Consider the following 8954-nt stretch of genomic DNA (forward strand, 5'->3'; position numbering starts at 1 on the left):
CGGAGACCTCTTCTGCCAGTGGATCCTCCTTGAATACTTCTACGGTTATATCAAACAGTCTGCCACACAAATCGATCTATGGGCATAAGTTATGCGGGGTTGTGATACGATCCATGCAGTTACCTCATTATATAATACTGTGATTGCAGCTTATATGAGGGTTTTTAAGATATATCACCGATTAACAGAAACTGATGAATAATTATCCCACGATAATTGTTCAGAAAAATACCTTTAAAGGTATAAGGACACATGATTTCACACAATTTCACTCAGGCAGAGAATACCGGGCCAAAAGTTGAAAAGATTGCGATCACTAAGCATATTTGGTGTACTGTATGATGAGGCCAGTTCCACTTATCATTAAAGAAGTAGGGATACCGGCAAATTTAGTCTATTTCTGTCTAAGCACATTTTCCGGCCAGTTGGGATACGATGCTGCATCCTATAATTAATCTCAAACCATTTTGGACAAACCTACGGCGTTTTCGGGGTTACAACTTTCACGGAAACTCTGTTCATTTCGTCTGCATGTGGTTTCTCACAGCATTTTGTTTAAGTGAGCGAAATTTTAAGGTCACCAACCGCCACCTATTTACATTTCCTAACCGGTTTACCGGATAAAGCACGGTACCAAACTTTAGCATATTTTACCGTTACGCGGTATTTTTAAGTGAGTAACATTCGCGGAATATCCACTGCAAATTCTATCCATAAAACTACTGAATTGTCTCTTTATTGCGCAAAACTCCTCAAACGTAACAAATAAGACGGAGCTGATCAGCGAACTCTGGTGCAACAGAGTTCTTTGGGAGGCTTGCCTCCCGTTCAGTATAGTGATGAAAGAGAAATTGATTTTACTTTGCGGTATTGATGGTAGTATACACCTCTGTGGATGATTCATATAATCTTATATCTGGCACGGGATGGGCTTATAGTGTCCCGTTGCTCAGGAACAAATGCCCTTCAACCTACATGCGATCAACTTTCATCACTACGATATCACTAATCCTGACTTGATCCTACAATTGGTCGACGGAGCTCGACTCCCAATAACCCATACTCTCGATGCACCTAGTCTGATCATCCATGTCGTACAACATGATCAGCCTTCTCGATAACAACCCAGCATCAAACATCCACCAGTGCTTTCTGTACCATTTTCGCTTCTTCTCTCCCCGTCCATGCGAATGATTGCATGGTTGACAACCCTCACCTCAACTTTATGTCCCCCCTAAAGACATTCTCTACCCTATTCTGGTTTTCCCACAGCCTTCTGCAATGAGGGAGAGAAAAATCTAAAATAGAAGCAACCTTTTCCAACACCCGTGCTCCTAGCTTAAGCTTGCGCTGAATGCAGCATATACTCCGGGCTATTCTCATTTATAGTAGGGCGAAACCTGCCAACAGAGGCTCACAAAACACACGCGGAATCTACCTTACGACGCAACTTTTTTTTACAAAGACTCCGCGGTTTCTTCTGAGTTATAATTGCACTATTCAGGTAGCACTCCATCGTCCAAACACGCAACATCACCGAGCATCTCATGTTTTCGTCCAATTTCTGGTCCCCTCATACCCCGAACTACATTGGTTGCTCACAATTTAACTAATGCACGCCCCATTTTCACATGTGCTTACACCTGTTCGCATCGACCGCATGTCTACTGTTTTTTACCGAACACCAATTATCGTTCTTGTCAATCCGCCGTCTAACTATCATAGTACCATAGTACGATGTAGCGGACCCTTTTAAACTTTCTATTTCGGACATCTATCTAGACGTGGACCTACGACTATCCCTCATCCGTGCTGGTCATAATTTTTCACGATTCCTTGGACGATCTTAGCTGCAATGAGAACCTCCACTGACTCACATAAGATGTTCATGTGCGGGGCTGCCTACGGACATAGGGACGACGCAGCGATGAGCGTGCTACGTCTGCTATAACCAGTATGATGACTTTTCCATAGTTCAACATTGTTGAACTGTTTAAAGACAGAGCGTGATAATGCGCCAATAAGGCCTACCCACTCTTAGGAGTTTGTGCTAGAACTTCTAAGCGATGGCCAAAGTTTTTGTCTGTAAATCCACTAATTCTTCTTATTGCATTATCAAGGAGCCAGTATACCGCCGTGCACCCAATACAGCGTGCACTGACCATCAGAAAAATGAAAAATTTGCTAACTGAATTCTGCCGCAGCGCTTGCAATGATAGAAAACCTTTCGCATGCAAGTGGCGAATCGCTGCTTTATACCGAGTGTGTGCGGACAAAAACGGCCTGTAATCCAAGCGCAACACAGAGGGAAAACCAGTTTTTCTAAACCTCCCAAAACTGTGGCCGTACCAGGAAATATTATTAGTTTGAATAAATACTACCAAATGCAAAATATATAAATTAAAATTCCGTTCGTTCAGGCTACGATTTCAGAGCAGTTTGGATGTGCATTTAAGGATCGGTGCATACCATAATTAATCAGACAACTCTCCGATCGAGGCATTTGTTAACTTGGAACGGTTGTTCACTCAAAAAAGTCACTCATGGAAACGGTTGGCGAAAATCGCACTGGACATTTACATTTTTGTGCCAATCTCAAAATCATCGTAGTTCCTGATAAAACAGTGCTGTTCACCGGATAGCAATCGGTCATTCTCATTCTAACAATGGCTTTAAAAGTATTCAGCCGACACTGGTTTACTAATTATCAATTATTTATTTCAGAATGGCATTTCAGTGAAATGTTCTGAAGGAATTAGTGCACTTGTTTGAGTTTGCCATAAGTTTTACCTCAGCCAGCGGCTTATCGTCGATAAAGTTTAATGCAACCCGTTGTCTAGGTTGGCTTCAGATTACGGTTTCTGATATTGTGAAAGTGGTTATTGGGTGCAATATCGCAAATAATGGGTGGTATAATGATCGCAGCTGCCAATCCGGTTGAACTTGTCTTTTCCTTGATCCGATGGGTCGTAGTTGAGCCATTTATCGAGCAGGAGATATCCTGCGGATATTAGTCAGCTGCTCAATTATTCAAAGCTGACTGAAACAAAGCCTACAAATATATCAATTAGCGACCGGTCCTTTGTTGCTTTATATCAACGGTTGCATTGGCGTATCCTACACATACTACGGATCAACGACGGCCCTTTGTTTTTCAAAACCTTTAACCTCTTCACAGTCTGTGGTGAATTTTGACAGAATATTTAAACTGCAAAAGCCTTACGCGTTACTGTTGACGGGACTTTCCTTTCTCCACCACAATCGGCAACGCAACCTGCAATTGAGGTGCATTTACAATTAGTACCGGCTAAGTAAAAATGGCGTTACTGTTGCACGCAAACCCCCGATGGGGAAGCAAATATGGAGCTTTGATTATCAACATTGGGACAAAAAAGCTAATACTCAGTGGTTGCCATCAGCTACACGATGGGAGAAGCTGCAAAGCATTCTTTAGCCGCCAAGCTAGAAGGCCCGAAATCATCCTGCGTATGAACAAAAGGAAATAGATGCAGGAAAGTTTTCGTTCTGTGGGAACGTTAAATAAGCTCTCCCGGCCATCGAGCGTATTGACAGTACTTTTTGGCTGCATTGTTGATTAGGAGATTAGCATAGTACATGCACCGTCAGTATGCCGCACAGACCGATCTTTAACGCAAAATCTGGTTGCCTTGGCTACAATGACGCATGTGTTGTCGATACGTGTTAAGCCATACATGCTTAATACGGTAACCCTATTGAAAACATCTGGAAGGCAAATTCAGAAGCATCAAACCCGACGCTTCTACGCGGACTACCGAATGTTGGGAAAATCAGCAATGGTATGCAAACGTTCCAAGCCACAATCTCTCAGCGTGCGTGAATAAGGCATATCTGGTCCTTTTTTCGTGCTCTATTGAGGAATATAAATTTTCACGCTACACAGGGGAAACAAAACGCCCGTCGTTTAGGCTGCATTCGTAAAGCAGTATGTCTACGCAACTTTAATACAACTACATTTTACACGTTCTCCTGAAGCGAAATCACCCGGCGATCTTTTGTGCTAGTTACACGCCGAACGCAGAAGCGTTGGCCGTTCCATCCGATGCAAATGAGACATGGTCACACATAACCATGGTCCCATTTCACCAAGTCTATTTTCAGGCGGCATTTAACATGCAAATAGAAATAATCTTTCGGAGACGCCATTTAATCCCATCCTACAAGGAGAGGGCTTTTTCGTGTAGGCCCACATAGAAGTGTGCTTGCGCAACGGAGTTCGCTGTCGTACCTTAACGGCCAGCGAAAAGCTTCGGCCAGAACCCACAGCCAAAGACGTAGGCATCATGTTCCGCGGTTTCATCAATGAGGCAGCCATGACAGCACATCCGAAGTCATAAAGCCTGGCGCGACAGCTAAGTTAACCCTTTGACAGTAATATACTATATGTGAGAGCGGGCACCAAAATAAAACGAGCTCAGACAGACAGCTGCCTTGCGAACATTCGATGGGGGTTTTGCGAGCAAAAACAACTCTAGAAAAGTCGCTCCTGAGAAGCGGCCCAGACGGACTTTTTAATCTCAGTGTTGGCAGCTAATGACTAAATACCGTCCATTGGCAAGTTACCTATTGGATTCGGCTAACGAAAGCAGTGGCTGTTCATGATGCATGCCAGCGAGGACTGTATGACAAGATGACAAGGACCAAAACAAATAACAGATAAAACAGCATGACCTCCTTGCAGAAAAAACGCTGAATCGTTCTGCTTCCGGGGATTCACATACTCAACGAAGCTGAGTGGAATATTAGAAAAGGATTCTTTGATTCGAGGTTTTCGGTGGCGTTGACTTTTTTTCGTTCAAACAGCCCACTTTCCGCATGGAGTGACTAAAATAAGCAGCCAGGTTAAATCCAATATTTATAATGTTTTGGCATCAAAGTGGTTACAGTTTCGTGGAAATCATTTGGTTTCACCCAGCGGTTAGCAGCAATAGATAAAACCTTTTTAAAATTCCGAGACAGTCAAACGATTTTATAGTGAACAACGAACGGAACTTGTAGGATACAAGCTAAGTCCACGCTCATTCGCACACAACCTGTCTCCACCCTTCCATACAAAATGTATAAGTTTGGAATAAGTAGAAGAATGACAAGTAAATAGACATCAGGTAGATCAGCTATCATGCAGGCTTACCTCTCCATGCTACTGCTAACGATAATGAAGTATAGGGTCGTGTATATTTCGACTTGTCAGCATTGGCTGAAAGACTGCGGTTTTATGTGATATCTTGTCATGTCAGATGAGGCGACACTGGTCTCAAATCATGAAATGCGGCTGGGGAGTTATCCAGACCATCTTCGAAAGCAGAGATCCTGTCGCGCTGCTGCTACTTTTTGGGCCACACCAGCCTTTGATGAATGGTTCACATTTGGTGTGAACGTTTTCCATGAAAAATGTGACACCATATAGCGGTTCCAGTTTGTTTCTGTAGTCAAGCATTCTTTTACCTTTCTAACCCAAATTAAGCCGTATGAACGCCTACAGGGTATAAACTGCAACTGTTTTTGTGGCCTTGGAAAGATTGCCAGGCAACCAAAAAGGGTAAACATCCATCCAGAACAAGCTTTTAGGTTTTGGCTTGATGCTGCAGCCTAACTTCTTTCGAATATTCACGTTAAAATATATAGATATAGGTTGTAAATGCGTATGAAATGCACAACGCGTGCCTCTGGAGCAAGCAACCAAATATGATGGAAGCATTTATTACTGTCCAAAATATCATTCGCTGCGCAAAGAAGTTCTGGTATAGTGGCTGATATCACTGCTGGGAACTGTGAGTAGTTTGTTTTCCTGTAAATCCGCTTTGCGTCTATTGATAAGTGAGATTTATTACGGAATTTGTGGAATTGCTTTGTAGAATTTATTTACATTTGGGTGATAGTCAGTGAGTATCCGGGAAAGTTCATGAACATGGGCTTGAGAAGAACGCGGATATTATGTTTTTATAAACAAGATGCACATGAGAGTTTTGCTTCCCTGTCTGATAGTCTATAACTGTTCAGTTGGTGTTTTATAATAAATAGACCCGCAGCAAAGTCTTTTTCCTTTCACCGGTATGCCATCTCAAATATTGAGAGGCAAGGTGAGTGTTATACACTTGAAGCTGCAGCAAATGCTTCCCGGTTTTGACGGTTAAAAGCCCTGTCAATTCAGCCATACCTCAGCGCTCGTGTAAATAAGATTTAGAGTGAACTAATATCGTACCGTAGCGTGCAACCGCTTGCCTGCCTTCTAACCCCTGATGCAATGTGTTATCCACCAGATCTTGCGAAGGCGTAAATCCTTGTTGACACACGTCTCCTGGATAAGTCGGTGTATGGAATAACGTAAACAGGTCTTAATACACAGCGCTCCCGATCGCATCCCGGTGGAACACACAGCATGTAACATGCATGGTGCATTCCATACAGTTCGACAGCTGCAAGATTCGAAACCCGATTGCCTTGCCTGGTCTCAATGCAATCCAAAGATGAAAACGATGCAACGCGCCTCGTACCGTCTTAGGCCCTCCTGGTCCTCCAATCAAACATTCCAGGCCGTGAAGGTTAAAGCTGCCTGTACTCGGCTATAAAGGCAGTTACAAGGAATTCACTCTCTAAACCTCCAGAGGCGACTACTGATAACTATCAAACGGGCCAATCCTCCCTTCAGCAGTCCGTAGCAGTAGATACTCTTGGTGTGATTCAATCGCAAGCCTCTAATACAGCCAACTCCTTGGAAAGCTGCGCAATTCATATCACTAACTACACATGCGCACATAGCTGCCGAGAAACCTCTGATTCAAACAACAGCTTACTGAGGCTGCCAACTGTTCCGACTACACCTACAATCCCCACTAATTCTCTTGTGCACTTACCCGTTCCCGACATCAGTGTAGCTTGGTCTAGACCTGTCGACGTCACAGCTGCTCGTCCAAATGCTGAGGCTGACATGCTTTTTCCTAAAGCTAGATGCTGCAGTACTGATCCTCCCCCTGATCTTCATTATCCTGGAAGCACTGTACGCACAGGCTCGCCGTACCGTGATGCTAGCTTGTGGTCTGAGGCCACACAAACCGGCATAACGACCTTCAGCCCAGTATCTTCTGCTTGCAACTATGAGCCCCCACTTCCACCCATGAGCACCTGCCCGTGCCACTTTGAACCTCAATCGCACTAAAAAATGCAATACTGAGATGATAGGTGCAGTATCTCACCAGCCCCTACCCGGTGCTACAATCGTAGATGAAAACACAGTGTCTCGCTTTGGACCCCCGACCTAACGGCACCTCGCCCCTCCTCACCAAAGCGCGTCCGCGGGCTCAAACACCTGCCATCAAAGCCTGGCGTTGTAACGCCTTTGTACGTTTAAACTCCTCGGATCCCCCTCCTCGCCCTTCGTTCACAAACCTGGCCGTATCCCGCGTGATACATAAATGCACCGGTGGCCCCCATACCACACGCTGGACTTCTCCTTGGCATAGCCTATAACCTACGAAAACCATTACCTAACTCTAGTCCCTACCAAGCTCTGCTCCTGTCACCCTCATGATACCTATCCGAGATCCCTATTCGGTGGCTGCCTACCACGCGTAGCTCCACATCTACAACCTTTATAAAGCATATCAAGCTATTCGCATCATGTGTCTGGAAGAAACTCGTTCCCAAGAAGACCGATGACCAACTCCGACCCCTTCTGTTTTCACTACACAACGCAACAAATGTCGTCACACCTGAACACGATTTTCGGCAGCCACCCACTTTTTGCATCCTACCTCCCTCCACACCTGACGATGCAGGGGACGACACAGCCGACAACTCTGTATTCAAATGCATTTCATCCTCCGACAGCCATTCCGTGCCCTATACTGGACCTGAAACAGCACTTTCTGCCGTAGGTTCAGACGTATTCAACCGACTATGTGCCCATCTACAACCAGTATCAAATATCCCTTCCCGGACTCCGAACCCTGCTTCACACTACCCCCAAGTCCCCCCAGTACTAAACCCCACCGCGAGTCGGGTTATAAAGTTTCTACTTAGTACCGTTTGCTCACAACGGAGTTTGTCAATAATGTTGTTTAATCTCCGCTCTTAACGGCCAGAAATCTCCGAGCAGTTAGCGCCGTTGCACAACCAGGTCTGATCTGCGTGACTGAAACATGACTTACAGATGAAACTCCTGACATGACCATCTCAATCCCTGGCTTTAAAATTCACCACCCTGATAGCGGCGGCTGTGCCATCTACTCCGAAACAGAATGCAGCCCCCTTTGTTGATTCTTCCCTGAATGGGATTCCGGAGACCCCCTGGATATCAACAGGACAGACCAAATGACATGCACCAGTAGGTTGTATATATCTACCACCGGCCCCCTCCCCCGACTCTATCGCTGACCTTTAACCTATTATCTCCATTGCATAGGCCCTTCCTCATACGTCTAAATTTCTGCTGGGTGACTCTAACCTGCCGGATATTTCCTGGTTTCCCACTACGAATCCCGCCCACTACGCCGCGTTGCTTGCGAAACTTATTGTGGAGTATAGGTCCCAAATTGAACGTAGGTCCACCTGTTGCTTGCATACCCTGGACCTAATATTCTCCACCGATGGCCATTTAGCTACAGCTGCAGTTGGTTCACGCTCATTAGGATGTGCACTGCGTAGTTTTTTGCCCCGCAGTCGGGTACAGCTAAACCGTTCCTCTGAGTCCATTCCTCGTCCGCGCTGGCTTCCCAGGATTTGGATAACTTCTTTCTCTCGACAAATACACACCGCGTCTGTGACATATTTTACGATAACCAATTGACTGCTCTTCACCTTTTTCCTCCCGTAAAACATTTTCATTCCGACATTTCCGGCCAAGATATGCTATTAAAAACCAAAATACACCGGGTCAGCAGAGAATATCGGAAATTCAGGATTTCTAAAACATTTTC

This window comes from Opisthorchis viverrini (genome assembly GCF_000715545.1).
Source record: "Opisthorchis viverrini unplaced genomic scaffold opera_v5_350, whole genome shotgun sequence".
NCBI lineage: Eukaryota > Metazoa > Platyhelminthes > Trematoda > Opisthorchiida > Opisthorchiidae > Opisthorchis > Opisthorchis viverrini.